General features: G+C 34.4%; 1 non-coding gene across 1 annotated transcript; it reads right to left on the bottom strand.

The window, feature by feature from the left end:
* Positions 1-7,211: 7,211 nt before the first annotated feature.
* On the bottom strand, positions 7,212-7,284 carry Trnam-cau (transfer RNA methionine (anticodon CAU)). The gene has a single exon. It is a non-coding gene; the product is annotated as a tRNA-Met (tRNA).
* Positions 7,285-22,932: the final 15,648 nt, after the last annotated feature.

Below are 22,932 nucleotides of genomic sequence, written 5' to 3'. Positions count from 1 at the left end.
AAAATACCTTCTAGTAGGGGTGTTTTATACGGTTTGAGATTTCTTTAAAAGGTTCAAATGTAGTATTACTTTAAATTATTAACAAACGTAAAATTTTTCGCTCTGCACAACTATTTCTAATTGGAAATTACGCTCCTCAATGTCTGACACATTGGACTACGCCGCCTTGTACGGGGACGCCCACGCTACTGTTATGATTTCGTATTATTACTTTTTATTGTCTCTACGTCTTATTTATGTATTATTATTCCAAGCCAATGGCATGTCGCGCTCTATATGGAAAAATAAGCCATAGAGGGGCTTGCCGGTATGTTGACGTTGTCAATCGGGGAAAATCAATCATTCACATTCATTTGCATTGCCACATGCAACACGCTCAGGTGGTGAACGAACGAGTGCATAAGCGGTGCGATGTGAGTGGCAGTTGTGCTTAATGTAAAAATGGTTAGAAAAATGGATTAGAAACAACAATAACAAAAAAGAAAAAAGGGGAATAGCAAAAAATTGTGGGAGCTACGCGTGGGTGTTTGTAAGCAGAAAAATATTTCTAGGAATATTCATAAAAAAATGTACAATATATGCCAATAAAAACTATTTTGCCTTATGCACTTTTGACTGACTGATAAATTTTTATTAACTTTTCTCATATTTGTTCTTTTTTTTTTCATTGCAGGTATGTACGATCGCACGCTGGCCAAGTTTCTAAGGTGTAACAGAACTAAATTAAGGTTTTTTATGTAAGCACAATTAAGACTTTCTTGTTGGCGTATGTGTGTGTGAGTAAGGCAAACATACACATACATATATACATTAAGAAAAAAAATAGCACTCCTTTTATTTCTATTCCTGCATTGCACTTAAGCATTTTTCCGTCTTGGCGCATAGACCACACAATTGTTTTATAACCATTTGGCGCTTCCTGCTCCAGCGGGTAGGTACACCCACCCATTAAGATCTGCTTTTCCACTAGTTTTATGCGTCTTTTGAAAAATGTGGCAAATGTCAAATTTTGACGTAAATGCTTTTCCTCATGTGAGTTCTCTGAAATTGACGCTGCGTTGCCTTTACAATTTTTCACTTCAACTACACCAATAACTCATCAGACTAAGCGTTTTTTGTAATGATTATTTTGTTTTTTTGTTTTGTTCTGTTTATTACTTCTTTTTGTGTTCTGTGCCAATATTCATCGTTCTACCAAAAGTGCTTTGCGCAACATGTCTGCATTCAGCTGTCGTGTCATTTCCTCATTGCCTCAGTGATTATTCCCGCAATCGTACGCACATCATTTGAGAGTTGCATGCCTCATTGTGTATAAACAATGCGCGCCTTTGATGGAAAGTTTAGCAAAGGATGTCGATTGGCATTAGAACGCCACGCTCCGGCTGTTGAGCTGGCCAAATAAAATAATAAGAATGAATTAAATCCCCTCCAAGTCTGTGATTTAATTATGAATAAATAAGCAAAGCTTGAAAAAAATATTTGAGCTGTAATCTGTAGTTAGTTATTTAAATTTGCTTACGGGAAAAAAGGGATCGAAATGAATAAAACGAAAAAAATAAAATAAACGAAATCAAGGAAACAATTAATTAAATTATATTAAATGAAAATAAAATGGAAAATTAAACTAAATTAGTTTGAATAATTCTATTTTTTTATTTCACTGAATTTCAATTTAAAAAAATTATTTAATTAAATAAAAAAATTCAATAAAAAATGTTGAATAAATTCAAATGGAATAAAAGCAAACAAAAGCCTATAAAAAAATTAAATACAGTTAAATTAAATAAAAAAAAGAAATAAATAAAATAGCGTAAATGAAAATGAAATAAAATGAAAGATTTTACCTAAGCTAAAATAAATTAAAAAAATAAAATAAATAAACTGACAAAAAAAAGGAAAAAACCATAAAGATAGTTGAAAAAAACAAATGAAAAAAAATATACAATAATAAAAAACAGACGAAATGAAGTAAAATAAATTAACATAAAATGATAAATAATATAAATTAGTAAAAAACAAATTAATTAAAAAAATTAATAAAAAAAATTGAGAAAAAATTAAAAAAAATATGTATAAGAAAATGAAGAAAATATAAAAATATGATTAAGCAAAACATATAAAATAAAGTAAATTAAAGCAACATAAAACCCCATAAAACAATAAATAAAATAAGAAAATAAGTAAACAATTAAATTCAAAGAAATAAGATTAAATGAAATAAAATTAAAAAATAAGACTAAATTGAAAAATAAAATAAAATAAAATATAACTAAAACATTAAAAAAGAAATTAAATAAGAATTAAAATAAACCAAAATAAAATTAAATAAAATCACCACAAAAATATTTAATCAAACGAAAATCAATTAAAAAAGTAAAATAAAATAAGATAATTAGATGAAAATAAATATTTAACTAAAAAGGAGAATAAATAAAAGAAATTTAAATTAAATGAAATTGAAGCAATTGGAATAAAAAATAAATAAAGAAAAGAATTTAAAAAGACTTCAAAAATTATGGAATAAAATGAAATGAAAAATTAGGATAAAAAATAAAATCAAATGGAATAAATTGACACCAAATGCAACAAAATAAATAAGAAAAAGAAGTGTTTTAAATAAAATAAAAACATTGACAAAAAAATAAAAAAATGCATAAAAAATCGAGAAAATAAAAAATATAATTAAGGAAAACATACTAAAGTCTGATAAAATGCAAAATATGAAATAAAGTAAAATAAATTAAAGCAACATAAAATATTATAAAAAATAAAAAAAAGTAGAAAAATGAGATAAAAATCAAATTAAAAGGAATAAGATTAAATTGAAAATAAAATAAAATAAATTTCCGAAGGTCGATACATGGCGAGGCAATAGAAGATAGACGCCGAAGGTGCGGCATTTACGGTGAAACAATCGACCATATAATTGCTGGATGTAGCGTACTTGCCCCCCCCCCTGAATATGTCATGGGACATAACAATATAGCAAAGATCCTCCACCAACAACTTGCGATCAAACACGGTCTCTTACAAGCAGAAGTCTTGAATTTTAAATAATATATGAACCAAAGGCAATATTGGAAAATGCAAATTTTAAACTGTACTGGGACAGATTTATTTCCGCAGATGAAACCGCAGCTGCCAACAAACCTGACATCATCTTGTTCGACAAGATAAATAAAACAATCGAAGTAATCGATATAGCGGTGCCCCTTAATCGCAACATCCAAAGCACATACTCCACCAAGGTATCGAAGTATGCAGCTCTGGTCATAGAACTTAAACGGATGTACAAAGCGAGGGAAGTGAATATAATACCAATAATTATATCTTCCACTGGATTAGTGCCTAAGCATTTAATAAAAAACTTGAAGAAGTATGACTGCCAACACCTCTTAGAAGACATGCAGAAGTCGACCATACTGGACACATGTGCAATAGTTCGTAGATTTTTAAATATTTAGGCAGTAGTAACCGCATGGGCCTAGAATTTGGACTACGCTCCACCAGAGCACAATCCCTTGAAAATTTTATCCGGGATGTGTAATCTCCGGCAATAGCCGAGATGGATTAAGCTCAAATAAAATAAAATAAAATAAAATAAAATAAAATAAATTAAAAATGAAACAAAGTACAATGAAATAAAATCACCACAAAAAAATTTATTCAAGCGAAAATCAATTAAAATGTAAAATGAAATAAAATAGGAACATTAGATGCACAAAAATTAACTAAAAAGGAGAAGAATTAAAATAAAGAAAGATTAAATTAAATTAAAGCAATTGGAATAAAAAAAATTAATTAAATTACATATTTTAAAACTAAAAAGGATTAAAAAAAATTACAAAAATCATATAATAAAATGAAAATAAAAGTTAAAAAATTAAAACAAATAGAATAAATTAAAAACAAAAACAATAAGAAAAATAATTGTTTTAAATAATAACAAAATAAAATGAAAAAGTTAAAAACAAAATAACTTTTTCTTCTTCTTCTTCTTCTTAATTAAATAATAACAAAATAAAATGAAAAAGTTTAAAACAAAATAAGTTTTTTTCTTCTTTTTCTTCTTCTTCTTCTTCTTATTCTTAGCATCACAATCCTTGGTGAACCATTGCTTCATTCACAACCTTACGCCATTTGTCTCTATATAAGGCTAACTCCTTTCACCGCCGCACGTTTAGCTCTTCAAGGGCAACTTCCACATCTTCCAGTCGTCTCTTTCTCCATCGTGTCCTCTTCTTCGGCCTCCAACAGGGCGTAATTCAACTGCCTTTCAAGTTGTTCCCTCCTTGGGCATTATAAACACGTATCCGAGCCATCTTATCCTCTGGGATTTAATAAATCTTATCACAGTTTAGTTTTTTGCTGATACTTCCAGCGCATGATTGCGTCTAATTTGGTCTTGCAGTCCTAGAGGTCCACATATTTTTCGCCATATTTTTCTTTCAAATACCATTACCTGATTACCACAGTTCGCAACCATAGGTGAGCACGGCGCAGATCAAGGTTTTGTATATCTTAAACTTTTGGTCGCGAGATAATAATTTAGACTTAAGCAGCTTCGAATTGGAAAAATAAAACTTATTTGCTGCTAAAACTCAGCCAAAAGGATGCATCATTGACAATAAATGATTTTTAGCAGCAAACAAAATAAATATTAAAGTAGGAAATGTAAAATAAAGTCCATTTAAATAAAATGCAATTTGAGAGTAGATATAATAAATGTTAGAAAAAAGTTAGAGCTCTAGTGCTACAGTGAAAATTCTAAAACGATTTTTCATTGCTCATTAAAAAAAACGGAATAAAATATGTATCTTAATCGCGCAACTAAAAATATGCTGTTTTAAATTTCAATATTTTCCGTTAAACATAACATTTTTTTTTTGTTTTCTTTTTGTTTTTTTTTTTTAAATGGGAAAAGTAACGAATTACAATCACAATGATTTTAATCCATTAGCGGCTAGTAGTCCAGTCAAAAGAAGATTTTACTTAGTAATTTTAGGAGTATGCGAGTTTATGGTTTTATTATGTAAAGCCCATCACTGTGAACTTAAGTTTGAGTTTTCGGGGTCGGGGGTTGTGTCCCGCGGCCGCCATCTTGGAATTAAGGGTGCAACTGGTTTTTGCGATTATCTCGTGAATTTCGAAAGTTACGAAAATTTTGTAAACTACTTTTTTGTATATAATAATAGTATCTACAACTTTCATTCAAAACTTTTTATTGTAAAATTAATAATAAAAAAGTTATAGACAAAATTACGCGAAAAATTAAGGGATGAATTGTTTTAACGCGTAATAACTTTTTTTTATTGATTTTATGGAAAATATACATCAGAGCTTTTTTATAGAGCATTCTTTTGTGAACATTTTTGTCTATAAGTTTTTTCCGCTATCTTTATTCAGTCGTATGATTTTGAGCTGCTAAGCGGAGCAACCAATACATTAGCGAAGCGCGTACATGATTACACAGGCCGACAAAATTTAACCAACATTCAGACCCAGAAACCAGACTATATATTTCCAAAGGTTTATGATGCGCTGAATCCAAATCTGACCTCAGAATTGCTCTATCAGCTCTGGTTTTCGAGATATCCTAACCTAAAAGTGCAAAAAACACCATTTTTGCCCATATTTGAGGTTATGTAGCCTTGCAGAGTCTTGAATTGAGTCTTATTTTTCTTAAAATTTTGTCTCACACCATAAGTGTGCTGACTCACCACACCCCTACACTATCTAACCTTTGGGTACCGAGTCACACACAGCCCTAACCCCTAGAAACCACCCCTTTCATACCGCGAGCAGGCTAACCCACTTAACCGCAAGCAGGCTTACCCACAAACTCCAAATTTACATATGTACTATTAATCCATATATTTCAGGCCCTCAAACCCAAGAAAATTAGTAATCGACTATATCATGTCTATGTTATCTTAATCGATTTTCAGGTGTAGGAAAATTTCGAAACATGAAAATTTCAAAATGCGATATCTCTGGGGGAAAAAAATATATTTGAGCAAACAAAACGCTATTTGAAAAAAGAAGGCTTGTATTTAAAGATGCCATCCTTTAATTTTGGTGAAAGAAAACATCTGCAAGGCTACATAACCTCAAATATGGGCAAAAATGGTGTTTTTTGCACTTTTAGGTTAGGATATCTCGAAAACCAGAGCTGATAGAGCAATTCTGAGGTCAGATTTGGATTCAGCGCATCATAAACCTTTGGAAATATATAGTCTGGTTTCTGGGTCTGAATGTTGGTTAAATTTTGCCGACCTGTGTAATCATGTACGCGCTTCGCTAATGTATTGGTTGCTCCGCTTAGCAGCTCAAAATCATACGACTGAATAAAGATAGCGGAAAAAACTTATAGACAAAAATGTTCACAAAAGAATGCTCTATAAAAAAGCTCTGATGTATATTTTCCATAAAATCAATAAAAAAAAGTTATTACGCTTTAAAAAAAAATCCCTTAATTTTTCGCGTAATTTTGTTTATAACTTTTTTATTATTAATTTTACAATAAAAAGTTTTGAATGAAAGTTGTAGATACTATTATTATATACAAAAAAGTAGTTTACAAAATTTTCGTAACTTTCGAAATTCACGAGATAATCGCAAAAACCAGTTGCACCCTTATTTCCAAGATGGCGGCCGCGGGACACAACCCCCGACCCCGAAAACTCAAATTTAAGTTCACAGTGATGGGTTTTACTTAATAAAACCATAAACTCGCATACTCCTAAAATTACTTAGTTGGCTATTTTTTTTGTCTCTTTTGACTGGACTATAGGCCCTCATGAAAAAATTAAAAATGTTATGTAATTAATTTTCTTACCTCCTTAAAGGTGAAAATTTAGCCATTGATTCATAGATTCCTCTTTATGCGTTAAAAACTCTAATTCCGCATAATTTTTCGAAGTACACAAGTATTTTATTACGTAATTCAAAAATTTCAAACGGTAAAAATGGAAATAATATATAATAAAAAAATTAAAAGAATAAAAGAAAACGTAAAACTATATTTTTAAAGCATCTGCGCATGGCGGAACGAAGAGCTGCATTTGCTCGCCGTTCGAATAGTTTGACAAAACTCGCTAGCTGGATACATTTAAATATAAAATAAAATATAATTTAGAAACTAAAAAATTATTGTAAACATATTTAGAAATTAAAGTGAAATTAAAAGCCAAAAACAAAAAAAAATTAACTGCCCCGGGTGAGGCTCGAACTCACGACCTTAAGATTATGAGACTTACGCGCTGCCTACTGCGCCACCGAGGCTGATTACGTGGTGATGGCCTTAATAGGGATGTGTTATTTGTGTCAAAGTAAAAGTGTGCGTACATATAAGCTACAGTGCATCGTACATAATGAACTGCAAAAACAAAATCCAGAAAAATATCCAAAAATATTAGCATTTGTAAATAGAAAAACTAAAGAAAAATACAACAACAAGGGGAATAAAACAAATTTGTACAAAAAGTGTGCGATAAGAATTTCGAGAGATAATAATAAGTCGTCCATCACTGAACCCCAATTCTATGCTACCACAGCTACGAATACGAGGCAATTCGTGAAATCAACGCATTTGTTGTTTTAATATCAGCTGGCGCAAAGTACAGAAATAAACCAATTTCGAGTGATTTTTTGTTATTTTTTTATTATCTAAAATAATTTTGATATAAAATAGATGGCAATAGCATTTGCTACAATACCTGCGGCGTACTTGGTATATGATTCAGTGAAATTCAGTGAGAGACTTCCAAGTTGCTTTATTAAAAAATTATTTTTTTTTTTCGTTCAATACTCCGAATTATATGATTCACATCGGAACAAATTTGCTTCCGTATTATCTACATGCACTCCGAGTACATTTGTATTTCGTCTTGCGGTGTTTTATTCTGCCAGGTCACAGGTTTCCCCGCATCATTGCTGAGGAGACTGTACGCCTCGACGCTCATTAGGTAAAAAAGTTGAAAGATATCTCACTAATGTTAAATATGGAGTCTTTTAATGCTTTTACTTCTGAGTCCTTGTGGGAGCCAAAAAGATTTGAAGCAAAATTCCATATCTGCGGAGTACTTGAGCCCAGGCACTTCACTCGCAAACGAACTGCCAGTTTTCGTTCAATTTAAATGGCATGCTCATTTTAATAAGGCATATTACTAGGTTCACTTTTCACATGAAATAGCTGTTAATATTCATACAAGTTGCCTCACCATGAAGTATGCGTGACATTTCATGCATATTTCACGGCAAGGTAGTTTGTTCAAGCAGTCAGTATACATAGTGAAAATAAGTGAAATAAATTTCGTAATTTAAATCAGTATTTGTGTAAAAAATACATTCACAAATTTGAGCGTAACATAAAAAGTAATATGAAGAATTTTTGGCGATACATTAAATCCTTTAAGAAGGCGTCTTGCATACCTAATACTGTTCCCTATAAGGACGTTCCTGCTTCCTCTGTCAGTGATGCACCGAACTTATTCGCCGATTTATTTTCATCTAACTTCGTGTCTCATGAAGATATTCAGGAAGAGCATTTGGCAGCCATTCGCCAACATTTCTCGAGGCAACTGTCTTCTACAATTCTACAGTTGTCTTCGGTTCACTTGTTCTTTCAGATGATGATGCCATTGAGGGATGTTAAAGATTAAAAACTCTGCAACCTCTTAAACTAATTTTTAATAAATCCTTGGCTGAAGGAATATTTATAGATGTTTGGAAGCTGACTTCAGTTACTCCAATTTACAAAAGTGCGGCAGTAAGAGCGATATGGCGTATTACAGACCAATTTCTAAATTATTTGTGCTATCTCTAAACCCTTTGAATGTGCTGTCGAAGACAAGTTAGAGGGTCCGACACTCGGAGTGTAACCAATTAAGAAGACCATAAATTTAGTTCGGAAAATTACTTTTATTCAAAGTAAAAAATGTATGAAAATAATACAAAATTAAGAAGAAATTTACTTTTGCTCGACATGACCACCTTTTACCTTGACTATTGCCTTGAGACGATCCAGAAATGAATCGCAAGCTGTCCGAATGTGATATGCAGGTATTTTGGCCCACTCGCGGACAATGGCTTTTTTCAGCGACTCGAGATTGGTGAGTCTTTTAGTTCGGACTTTGCTCTTCAAAATGGCACAAAGAGAATAATCCATCGGATTCGCGTTTGGTGAATTTTAGAGTCATTGTGTGGACATTATGAAGTTCGGAACGTTGTTTTTTAGCCATTTTTGGTCCACTCGAGCTTTGTGAGACGATGCTGAGTCTTGTGGAAAATTCCATGGTCTACCACCGAAATGTTTGTCAGCCCACGGCTTCAAAGCAACCTTCAAAATACTTTTCCGACAATATTTCGCATTTACCTTGACGCCTGGCTCGATGACTCAAATTCTCGTATGATACGACGGTCAAATAAACCCCATCGTTTTGGGAGTTTACGAATTGCTCAATTTGAAAAATGTTTATTGTCAGAAAACTCAATGTTCACAAATTGACCGCCTTCGGCTAAGCAAAGCAACTCCTTTGCTCTCTCAAGTCTGACTTGTTGCTGCTCTGGTGTGAGATCATGCGCCTTTTGAATCTTGTAAGACTTGACGTCGAGATCATTTTTCAGTATGCGGCGGATGCTGCGATCAGATATTTTCAGTTTTTTCGCCATTTGATTGGCACTTCGTCTGGGACTTCGCTCAAGTCGCTTCTTCACTTTTTGAACCATTTCACGTGACGTTGCAGTCTTTTGATGATCACCTCCATGACGGTTCGCGATGCTATCAGTGCGATAAACAAAAACTTTGTTTACTTTAAGGAGCTCGAGCTCACGAGCAATCGCTGTTTGTGTGGTTCCAGCCAAATATAATGCGTTTGAAATCTATTACTGATTTTCGTTTTTCGCGTTTGCTCTCGGCAAAATGCTTCCTCGCGCTTGTAGACAATACCCGGGACTGTCATTTAGCCAGCTAACAGACAGCTGATGCCCGTGCGGTCTGAAGTTGGTTACACTTCGAGTGCCGAATCCTGTATTTAATAAAGAGGCGCAGTATTGAAGTTATCGAAAGGGTTTCTTCGTAGCAGTTTTTGGCCACCTCCGGTGTACCTGAGCGTAGTATTTTATGACCTTTAATATTTGTTTTGTTGATTAATGATATCTGTTCGAGGCTTTCCTTTGCTAAATTTCTACGCATCAATCAAATTACCACCTCGACCATGCTTACAGGACAATATCCTTTGCATGAAATTTTCCATAAACGAATTGCAAAGTGGCTGCCCTATGGCCTCGATAGCCTCACGAAATCCATCTTTAAGGTCTTGAATCGATCCCGGGCTGTTGGCGCAGACCTTCTCTTTCACGTGGCCCCAACGAAAAAAAGTCACAAGATCCTGGTGGCCAATTGTGATCACCTCTTTGAGAGATAACACGGTTCGGAAACTTTTCCCGTAAACTATCAATGATTTCGTTCCTTGTGTGACACATAGCGCTGTCTTATTGAAAATAAACGTTCTCATCTCTCGATAGCGCAATCCATTCACCACCTGTTATTGGAAAAGCCTATACATATCTGGCTTTGTCTGATGTGATTAACGACTTCTGGGTTTTCTTTGATTTAAGGCTTAATTTTATCAGGCACTTCAATTTTGCCATTTCCAATTCACGGGCTATACTCGTTTTTGCTCGCTCGCTCATCGCACTTCACTGACCCATACACTCTCAAGGTATTATACTCTGTGTCTGTTCGGTTCAAATTCGATTACGCTGCTTTTATTTGGAGACCTTATCATGAAGTCTATATATGTAAATCGAGTGGAGAGAGTTCAAACATTTATTTTGCATTTCGCACTACATTCGCTCAACTTCTCAGGCCCGAAACCATCATAGGAATTTCGCTGTCGATTGATTAGTCTTTTCTCATTAAGTGACACAATTACTCTTCAGACAGTATCATTTATCTCGTTAATGTCCCGGCTCTTCTAGAAAGAAAACAGTTTACTGTTCTTTGCAGGAATTCTTGTCGTTTCAGAATATAGTAGTTTTTAACTTTATTTCTTAAATATCTGTTCTGAATTTTGTTTGACATTAGTGAATAAATAAATGTAGTAAAACCTGTTAAAAAGAATATCCATGTTATCATCGGAGGGCGACGCAGATGAGAGGTTTAAAAATGTGGGCCCTCCACGGTCGCTCTGATGAAATATTTTGAAGAAAAATAAAATAAAAGAGGCGTGTCAATTTCCGCAAAAAACTGCGAGCATTCGTTTTTGAGTGACGATCCCAACTTGATGCTTGATGGAAAATCCTGTTTGAAGGGTAAGGTAACGACATACTTTCCATCTTGGTTGCGCTTCATATAGGTCCGATATAACTCCTCGCAATACACGTCATCTTTAGTCTGCCTTTCTTTTCTTGGGATGTCTTCCAATTCCCAAAAGGCATCTAGTTGTTTGACCAGTGTGACTTCGCTGAAAAAAGAAACTATCCTGTTTGGTGGACTGACTGTTTCGGCTCAACCAGTTACTATCCACCCGAATACAGTCTCTTGGGCAAGAAGTGTACTTAGTATATTATAACAATTAGTTATATGCTACGTGACCCGAGTACTACTTTGCCGTGAAATACATATGAAATTTCATGCATGTTTCATGGCAATGCAATGTGTATCGATTTTGGTAGCCATTTCACGTGAAATGCGAATAAAGTACTAAACGCTGCTACTTAAAGCTGAATGCCTGCTAAAATACAATACATATTGAGTTGAACTTATCAATTCCACTAGGATTTTTTTTCTTTCGTTTCCTATTATTTATCACTTTAATCACTCAGTAATTTGTTCCCATGTGTGATATTTCATTTTCACTTGAAATTAAGAAAACGCGTTATTCCTCTTCGAAACTTGATATCCGCAGGAAAAATCCCAATAATTGCCATTCGCACAGGATATTTTTTGTCACACAAGCCTACCTATTAGCCATCCGCCAGTTTAAAAAATTACCAATTCGTATCAATTTATCAGTTTAGCCTAAAGATGATTGGACCAACTCATTAACAGAACTGGTTTTTCTGACTAATTGAATTTCTTGGCATGCAGTGCAGAGCCAGTCACTCCGGCTGGCGGCAGCTCAGAACAACCAATGACAGTGAAAAATTTTATTAATGGATATAAGAAAAATTCATAACTTATAATAGGGAGAAAAATAAGCTCACATTTACATGTTTTATTCGTTGGTAGAATAACTAAAACTATAAGAACGCTGGCGATAAAGATTCAATCCCAATGTTGCAAGTATAATTAGCACCACGTCGCGTCGTGTGTTGACACGCATTCGCCACGGAGATGCGTAGAGAGACAAACTCTGCTCGTACAAAATCACATAACGGGGCGTCGTCTAGTATTGGGGGGAGGAGGGGGCTGTTATCACATATGCGCGTCTATAATAAAAGTCTATTGGTGCGCACTTAATTAATTGACTGGCCACAAAGAAAGGTACAAAGAATAGAAGAGAAAAAATTAAATGGAGGATATAAAAAAATCAAGAGATTCAATAAAAAGCAATGAAAGTCTGAATGAAGCGTAATGAAGCGTTGAAATGATGGACGCAACCACAACAACAACGATAAGTGAAGTTAGGGGCTTCGTCGTTTGACGCTCAGCGGATCGCATGACATATCTGCGCATTTCCATTGACAAGAGTCACCTCTTTTTGTGCGGTGATCAGCACTAGCGCTTGTGCCACCGCTCATGTGGATCGAAGGCAGAGCTGTTTGGACGTCTGCTGCGTTAAGTGATGGGGCACTGCGTGTTGTGTAGCAGCAACAGCTGTGAGTTGAGTTGTTGCGGCCTATAATTATGAAAGTGAAACGTGAAAATTATGCCACACATACCATCAAGTAAATGCCATATTTTAAATGCATGTGTGTCTGTAAATGTCTTTACTATCTGTGTGTGCATTAAGTGGTACTGGGACAAGCACATTTTCCTGCATTATGATGAGCTCCACTGTGCTTCCGCTGATATGCAGAAACAATGCGTCCGCCGGCCGCATTACATTCTGGCACAATTTAGTGCCGGTGAACAACACATCTTTCACAATGACGTAGTTTTCTTATTTAAAGTCTTACACTTTGCTTTTATGTTTACTTAATTTTTATTTTAATTTTCCTGTGTAACTTGTCAGCGCTCGCTCAGCTTCCAGACACCATGCGTTTTCACTTATTTCATGTGCTTACATAGATACACATTCAAACATACTTACATACATGTATATTATGCACATATGTATGCACATATGTATGCACATATGTATGTATGTATGTATGTATGTATCTCCATATGTATGTTTGTACAATATTACAAAAAAAGCATCGTGTAAGTGATCTGACTGCCCCAACTGACTGTCGCTTGATTTGTGTGTGCGTTGATCTTGACAAGCGCAAGCCTGCTCACTGTACCTTTGCTTTAGCTTAGTTTCTGCTCTGTTGCATTTATTATAGTTTTTGTTTTATTGTACCTTTTACTTTTATGTGCATATTTTTTATGAGCGTAGGAAATAAAAAATATGTAAAAAATTTAGCCATTTGCGTAAATTCTTGACAATAATTCAAATGCGTTCTAGTTAGAGTTTTTGCGTTTTAGCTCTGCGATGTGGACATTAGAAATAGTTGGAGGTTACAATATATTTTGCATAATATTCTATTTGATTTTATCTATTTTTTTAATTTTTTTTATTTTATTTTATTTATAGTTTTCTTTTCTTTTCTTATTTTTAATTTTTTCTATGTCATTTTATTTTAATTTTCTTGTATCTATTTTTATTTTTCTATATCATTTTATTTTAATTTTTTTATACCTATTTTTATTTTTCTACAATATATAATTTTATTTTAGTTTTTTTTGTATCTAATCTATCTATTGTATCTTATTTATCTATTCTTTTTTTAATTTTTTCTATATCATTTTATTTAAATTTTTTTTTTGTATCTAATCTTATTTTTTAAATTTTTTTCTATATCATTTTATTTGAATTTTTTTTGCATCCATTTTATTTAAATTTTATTGTATCCAATCTTTCCTTTTCTATGTCATTTTATTTTAAATTTTGTATATCAATTTTTATTTTTTAATTTTTTTCTATGCCATTTTATTTTAATTTTTTTGTATTTAATCTAAGTTTCTAAATTTTTTCTATATAATTTTATTTTAATTTTTTTTGTGTCTTATTTTTTAAACTTTTCTAATTATATAATTTTATTATAATTTTTGTTTATTCAATCTTATTTTTAACTTATTCTATGTCATTTTATTTGAAATTTTGTATATCTATTTTTAATTTTTTAATTTTATAATTTTTTCTATATGATTTTAATTAAATTTTCTTTACCTATTTTTATTTTTTAAAGCTTTTTATTTTTCATTTTATTTTAATTTTTTTTTTTTTTTGTGTTATTTAATCTTGATATTTTTTAATTTTTTCTTTGTCATTTTATTTTAATTTTTTTTTATCTTTTCTTATTTTTTTATATCATTTTGTTTTAATTTTTTTTTTAATATATATAATCTTATTTTTTAATTTTTTTCTATATCATTTTATTTGAATTTTTTTTGCATCAATTTTTTTTTTTAATTTTTCCTATATAGTTTTATTTAAATTTTTTTTTGCATCCAATCTTTGTTTTTCTACATCATTTTATTTTAAATTTTGTATATCTATTTTTATTTTTTAATTTTTTCTATGCCTTTTTATTTTAATTTTTTCGTATTTAATCTAATTTTCTAAATTTTTTCTATATAATTTTATTTTAATTTTTTTTGTGTCTTATTTTTTAATTTTTTCTATATAATTTTATTATAATTTTTGTTTATTCAATCTTATTTTTAACTTTTTCTATGTCATTTTATTTAAAATTTTGTATATATATTTTTAATTTTTTTCTATATGATTTTAATAAAATTTTGTTTACCTATTTTTATTTTTTAATGTCTTTTATTTTGCATTTTATTTTAATTTTTTTTTTTTAATTTTGTGGTATTTAATCTTATTTTTTAATTTTTTCTATATCGTTTAATCCTCAATTTTTTTTATGTATGGTTTTTAATTTTTTTATATCATTTTCAAATAGTTTTTTTTAGCTAATCTTATTTTCTTTATTTTTTTCATATAATTTTATTTAAACTTTTTTATATATTCTTATTTTATTATTTTTTTATATTATTTAATTTAATTTTTTTTGAATTTTTTGTATATTATATTGTATTATTTTCTATCCCCTCATTTTTTATTTGTCCTTATTTTCTAATTTTTTTTCTATGATTTTTACCTATTCTAATTTTTTAGTTGTAATTTTTTGTCTATTCTTATTTTCTTAATTTTTTCTATATTATTTTATTTAATTCTTTTTTTTTTTTTCTTATTTTCCATTTTTTTATCTATTCTTAATTTTTAAATTTTTTCTGATATATCATTTTATTGTAAATTTATTTTTATTTTCTTAATTTTCTGTATATCATATTATTTTGAGTTTTTGTTTTATATATTATTATATATATTTATATTTTAGTTTTTTCTATTTCATTTTATTTCAAATTTTTTATCTATTTCTTTTTTAGAATTTTTCTATATCATTTTATTAATCCTCTGTTTTTGTCCGCCGCGGTTGAGTGAGTTGTGCGGTACTGGCATTCAATACTGCTTCAAGGTTCAAGGTTCGAAACCCACTACGGGCATGTAGCACCAGTGGTAGAAAAAGTGTTTTTCAAATAGTGATTGCCCCTCGACAGATAATGGAAAGCCTCCAAATGTATTTTTGCCTAAAAAAGCTCCTCCAGCCGTTCGGAGGGGGCAGAAAACTGTAGGGCACTCTATTTTCGAAATAACATCAGGACGCACACCACAAATTGGAGGAGGAGCTCGGCCAAACACGCAACAGAGGATGTATGATACTTTCCTACTTCGATGGAAAAACAAACGAATGTCGGCTGCCATTTTGACCGAACTGTTATAAGCTAAACAGCTAAAGGCTTACTTATAGAAAGCAGTCGTTAATGAATGGCTGAGGTGGGCATGAGTTTTGTCTGCGTTTGATTTTTAAAGCCCCACCGTACCGAACCAAATATTTTGAAGAGTGAATGAATGAAGTGAAAATGCTTACCGGCATTTTGACGTCGCTAGAGGCGTCCATCTATTGGTAAGGGGCTGAACTACAGCACTGAATAACTGCTCACTAGGCACACTTGATAGAAGAGTAGTTAGATATTTCAAAGCAATTTTTTTCGATAGAAAATATAAACATAGATACCAGTATTAAACAATTTTTACAAGAAACTAAAGGGTTATACAATTTTTGAATGAAAATATCATATTATTTGAGCATTTTTTTTGTTATTGTTGTAGCAAACTTCATTATACATTTATGGGGAACGCTGCTGTAGTGACAGCATTTATAGATATCCTTGGTCTGATAGGAATCCGAGTTGGTCCGGTAACGTAAAAAAGACTGCCGTGAGAACCATTTTGTGTTCTTGCGAGTTGGTATTGTGACCAAAAAAATGATCTGCTTATTGAAATTGAAATTTCAAATTTGAAAAGTTGAGCCAAGAAGCACCGAGAGATGTGATAACTCTTAAAACACTCAGCCTAAAAAGCCCATTGTAGTCAAAGCTCTGGAAAGTCGAAAAGGAAAGGAAAGAAGTGAGTGGGGGAAAGAGATAGTATAGAATAGAGACCTAGAGGTAGTTAGACCTGTGAGAATTTTCCAGGTTCTTTGGCAAAGCGCAGAAAATATCTTCCAGTTTGAGAGAACGAAGAATGAGTCTCATGACATCGGAACCCCTTGTTTTAGCAATTGCGGGACACCCATGGATTGTGTCCATCAACCGATCATCTTTTCGTCCAATGTTTAAAAGAAAGTTCGACAGTTTTCTGTTTGGGACTTGTCACAAAACACTTTGCGCTTCTGCAGCGTTCCAGACCGGACCATCGGTCTTTATGTAAATCGCTTACATAATCGCTGATCCATTTCATGATTCCTGCAGAACTGATTCCGATTGTTGGCTCTGATCCCTGTGTGGGACCTACTGCTTTCACAGTTGGCCATTACATCGGAAATTTCCTTCCCTTGAGCACCGTAGTGTGCTGAAACCCATATAAGTACAAGGCTATTCTGTCTTACAACATAATTCACCTTCTTCTTATATTCTTGGACAATCTTTGAGGCTTGCTTTGCTCCTTGCTAAATGTTTTTGTTGCTTTAGTGTAACCACCTTGCATGAATTCGCCTTAAAAAAAAGAGGGAAAAAGTTTGCGGCCAAAGTTCTTTTTTTAGCTGAAGCCGAACCGAAACCGAGCTGATCTATTCCATGCTGAAAAGATTTGTAGAGGTATGCTCTTTAACAGCCCATTATTTGGCTCTGAGCGAATTTGAGAGAATCAGCTGATGGCCTGACGTCACTTGATATGTGCTTACAAACAAACTGAGATTGCGTTGGTGATATATAAAAACAAAAAATCAACCAATGACACGGCGTTGCCGTTTGAACAACGACTGATTGGACGAGTGTGTGTGTGAATGTATATCAATTTATCGTGCAGAATTCGGCTGCCACGTCACAGTTCCCTTCACAATTTTGTTCATCACCATTGAAATTGAAATTTGAAAAGATGGAGCCAATGAGCACCAAGAGATTTGGTGGCTCATAAAACACTCAGGCAAAAAATCCCATTGTATTTAGAGCTCTGGAAAGACGGTAGATAGTCAAGGAGGAAAGGAGAAAAGTATCAGAGAAAGAGGTAGGAGCGAATGGAGACAGAGTCCATAGTTAAAGAGCAAACCTTTTAAATCTATTATCTTTCTAATTATTCTGATCGCGCTTGGCTGAAGTTGACGCCCAAGTTCGGTCGTTCTCTAATGAAAATATTCCAAAAATTCCAAAAATTCCACAAGACTTGGAGTATACATTTTTTTTTTCCTTATCACTCCTCCTAGGAGCATAGGGCCTCGACAAGATTCTTCCATCGTACACGATTCTGTGTTGTTGTTTTTGCATCGTTCCATGAGATGTCGGCATCTGCTAGTTCACGTAGCATCGACCTTCTCCAAGTGATCTTTGACCGACTACGATCTCTGCTCCCTTGCGGGTTCCAGTCCAGTGCCATTCTTGTGATGCTAACTGGTGCTTGGCTCAATGTGTGACCTATCCATCGCCACTTTCTGCGTTTGATTTGTTTAAGGATGGATTCCTCGTTCGTTAATCTCCACAGTGCGTCGTTACTGATGGTGTTTGGGCATGGATGGAGTGTACATAAACGGGTATTAAAATTTTCGGGCATTAATTCTTGTTGTAGATTGTCTAAAATATTTACAATTTTAAGGTGAATGCCTACTTAGAGTGAATGAGTTATGGCTGCCAGCATTTGCATGCCAAAGCTTCAACAAAAAAAAAGTTGCGAGACGTAGGTTTCATTGACGTAGTTTCGAGAGCACTCTTGCGAAGTAATTCCGTTTGATATGACTAAAATGATGAGATCGAGTTGATGCGATTAGTTGATTTAAATATTATATTATTTTTTAAAATTTTTTTTTTTAATTTTTTTATATTTTATTTTTTGTATTTTGAAATAACAATTTTCTTCTATTCGCTGCACATTAATCTAAAAACAAAAAATTCAATTAAATCATTCCCACAATGGTTTCTGTATAAAATCAATAAAAAAACATAAACTCAACTGCATCGTCACTTCCTGCCCACAGCTGCGCAAACGCAGCCGACGCGATTCACACACTTTGTCTCTCGTTGACAGCTGCGCTTTTTTTCTTCAACGTCGCAAACTGCATGCGATTGCAAATTCAATGCGCATTTAATGAACTCCTTTTATGTAAAATTTTATAAAAACAATACAATCCACATCGGCATCAGCAGTTGTTTTTACAGCAACTAAAAAATCTGAAAATAAAATTATAAACTCCACTACTGTCAATTTTCACACTATCGAAGCGGTGGCATCGCGAGTGCCAGCTACCACCAAAAATGGCCAACAAATGTGGCAAACAAAAAGGCAAAGCCGCGCGCCGTCAAAAGCTAAGCAAAGTTGAAACGAAAAAAGATCAGCGAAAAATTGCATAGTGGCGCAACGAGCAAAAGGCGAGGAGTGTTAGGAGAAAAATATTTGCATTTGTGTGTTGATGCAAATAAATAAAGATTTCCATTTTTTCTGTCAGACGCGTTGCGCTTGCCGCTCGTCCGAACGCCTGTTGGCTGCCAATATAATTGGACAAGATGTCGATGTCGATGTCGATGCCGGCAAAGGTAACGTTTGCTGAGCCAAGCAGCCTTAGCTGGGCTTGCATGTGTTGGCTGCAACAACAACAACAACTGCAACTGCTTAAACAAAAGTCAAGTCAAAACTAAAAAAAAAACAAAAAAGTAAAAAATCTGTTGAAAAAAGCGCTGTTGAAGTAGTTAAGAAGTAAGACAAATAAATAAATACAGGCGAAAATATTTAACGTGCGGCAGACGGCACAATAGGAGACCAGGCTGCGCGCTCGTACATTAGCCTGCCTACATTTGACTGTTAGGTTAGGTTGGGGCAGTGGCCCACTTGGGCGCGCTTCGCCTACCATCCAAGCACCTTTGCCCAATATTCAGGCAGCTAGCAAGCAAGCCTTGCCAATGTTGCCAGATTGCATGCGAAATGCTTGCGAGTTTTGCATGCAACAATGATGCAACGTTGCGCCGCCAATTCGTGAGACAGCGGGCGGCTATCATTGGAGGGCATCACAGCCGCCAACAGGCTGTGTGGCTGTGTGGCTGGAGTGTGAGCGAACGCATTGCCTCATCAGCCTCGAAACGTTCAGTGTCAATATCAAGCGGGCGCGCGTGTATGTACGTGCTGAGGCAGCTTGAGTAGCTCCAGCGGCAAACTGCAGCTGCGGAAGCACAAGTCACAGTTGAGGTTATCATGCAAAACAGAAAACCATTAAAAAAGAGTACAACAAATGAAATGTGAATAGTAAATATGGAAAAATATCGCTTATAAATATTTTATTTCTTTTAGTTTTTTTTTATATTTTTATTAATCAATGAATATGGTGGCGTTCAAGCAGCCTAGCAAACAAATACAAATGTGGCTGATCAAAGCAGTGGTGCACGCTGAGATTGCGCTTTGCAATAACCGCAATTGCCATTATTAGGCAGATGCACGGCGCGATAGGCGGACATGTGCCGTAGTAGATGGTTTTGGGAAGGCAAAGAAAAGGAAAATGAAAAATAATTATTATTTAACCAAGTCAGAGGACATTTGGTGAAAAGTTAAACCTCCACTTTTTAGTAAATTTCATCCTCATTTTGAAGTCTCGAGCTGGTCTCGCACCTCTAAGTTGCTTAACTTAGTTGGTTTGTTATGAGGAGTTTTGCCATGGCGGAAATAAACTCAGAGATTTGCCATTGTCTGCCACATGACTCGTGTTACGCCCGATCACAGCGTGGCCCTATAGGCAGCACCCTTTCTTTCCACGGCAGCACGAAGTTCCTCATTGTACCAATAGTTTTTTTGGGTGGCGGGACGCAAGGAACTATAAATGTTGCCCCATTATCTCCATCTGAAAATACGCCATTTCCAGCGAATATGCTTAAATTTTCCAAAAACACAGCACAGATAGTCACTCAAGCCATGCTATCCGCAATGCAAGTTCTTTTATTTCATTTGGCACCTACTTTTTTGCTCGATCCATTTGTCATGTCGTAATGTCAGCTCGATTAACTAAGCTGATGGGGCATATGTGGGTTGCCTGCCAAGGCATTTCAGCAGCAATGGAACCATGAAGTACCACAAAGCATATACATAAATACGTATGTATGTATGTATGTATGGAAATAAAACAAGCTGAATAAAGCTCAATTGCCTTGCCTTACCGTTGTAATCGTACCCAATGCAACATCCTTTTTACCGCAAAACTATTTTGCGCTGCTGCCAATGAAGATGCGACCGGCTTAATCAAGTTGACCGCTGACCGTTACCACAGTATACTCGTATATACGAATACTTGCCACAGATGACACTTGCCTACGTGGGAGAGCCCACAAGTGGGTGTGCCACAATATACAGAAGACACCTACAGCTGCAGCTGTGACAGGCGATTATAGGCTTATGGCATGAAATTTGCGTTTTCTTTTAATTTTTAAGATGACAACAGTTTAGAGTACGGATTTAAGCACTTCTAACTGGGCAGTGATTTTCTGAATATCTGAACACTAAAGAAGAGGAGCTATTGCAACAGCCATTTTGCTGACTTTGCGAAATTTTAGTGGTGTGTTTTCTTCCGCAAGTGGAGAAAATGCACAAGACCGAAAGTGGAAACAATTTGTGTTCAAAAATCAACGCGGTTTTTGAGCCCTTTCAAATTTGCCCAATATCGAGTGAGCTATAAATCTGGAATAGTTCAAATTTTCCTGAAGATTCTGATCAAAAAGTTTGAAATTTTTATAAAAACTTATTGATTTTTTTAAATTTGCTCAAAGTTTTCAGGTTAGATTTATATGCTGTTGAGGGCATGAGATATAAACTAGGTTTAAGTTTACTCGCCACTCTAATACCCGCTTTAAATACCCACCAGCTGAAATATAAATCCTTTAAAAAACCCGTAGATGTCAAGGAGGACTGTAACTGACAGCAAAAGGGCACTTATGCGCCATCCACCAGCGCATACGTACTGGGGACCTTTAAACTGAACTATATTTTCATAAAAAAACTATTAAATTTATATAAGAAACAACTAAATTGTGAAAACTAGACAATAAATCTCTATGCTACAGTTATGAAGTTTTGCTTCCGCGGAAAGAAAAGATGCTGCCAATAGCGCACGCTGTGATCGGGCGCAAGGCGAGCCACGTGGGATCGCTAGCGAGAGCTGTAAAAAGGAAGAGAGGTGTATAATCATAAGGAAGAAACAATAAGCCGAACTAAGTGAGTTCGAGGAGCTTGGGATGCTGGCCAATAGGAAAAGCGCCCGAAAATTCTTCCACAAAGTTCGTCGGCTTAAAGAAAGTTTCAAGACCGTGGCGTTTTCTTGTAAGAACAAAGACGGCGATCTGGTGACTAACATCCAGAGCGTATTTAAATCATGGAGAGAACACTTCTCGAATTTATTAAATAGTGACAGCTGCGCATGTCACAGAGAATGGGAAGATCCCGATACCCCAATCGTTGATGACGGAACTGTCGTTCCGCTACCCGACTGTCACGAGTTGAAAACAGCGATAACTCGGCTAAAACACAATAAAGCAGCGGGAGCCAACGGACTGCTGGCTGAGCTAACCAAACATGGCGGCGAGGAACTGGTAAGTTGCATGCGTCAACTCCTATACAAAATAGGGTTCGATGAAAGCATGCCTGGCGATTGCAATTTAAGTGTGCTCTGCCCGATCCAAAAGAAGGGTGATATTGCAATCTGCGCCAATTACCGCGGGATTAATCTTCTAAATATCGCCTCTAAGGTTCTAGCGAGCGTATTGTGTGAAAGGCTGAAGCCTACCATCCATCAACTGTTTGGACCATCCACCAACTGATCAGTGTTGCTTTAGACCTAAAATGCCAAATCTTGGAAAATACCCATGGAAGGAGAATCGACACACTCCATCTTTTTGTCCACTTCAATGCTGCATTCAACGGCACGAAAACGAGTTGCCTATATTCCGAGATATCTGCGTTTTCTATCTCGGCAAAAGTAATACCGGGTAGCGCCATCAGAATTGGAAAAGACCTCCCCGAACCGTTTGATACCAAACGTAGTTCCAGACAATGCTACATTTATTTAAAAAAATCAACACTTAGATGGGCGAAATCGGGATTGATTATTCTGTCACGCGCTCATCTCTAATGTGAACTCTACTCAGCGCTCGCTCTGCTTGTGGCGATGGTCTTACAGTGGCACCTA

Source organism: Anastrepha ludens, chromosome 3 (genome assembly GCF_028408465.1).
Source record: "Anastrepha ludens isolate Willacy chromosome 3, idAnaLude1.1, whole genome shotgun sequence".
NCBI lineage: Eukaryota > Metazoa > Arthropoda > Insecta > Diptera > Tephritidae > Anastrepha > Anastrepha ludens.
Note: the sequence above shows the minus strand (reverse complement) of the source record. Positions and strands in the feature narration are given on the sequence as shown.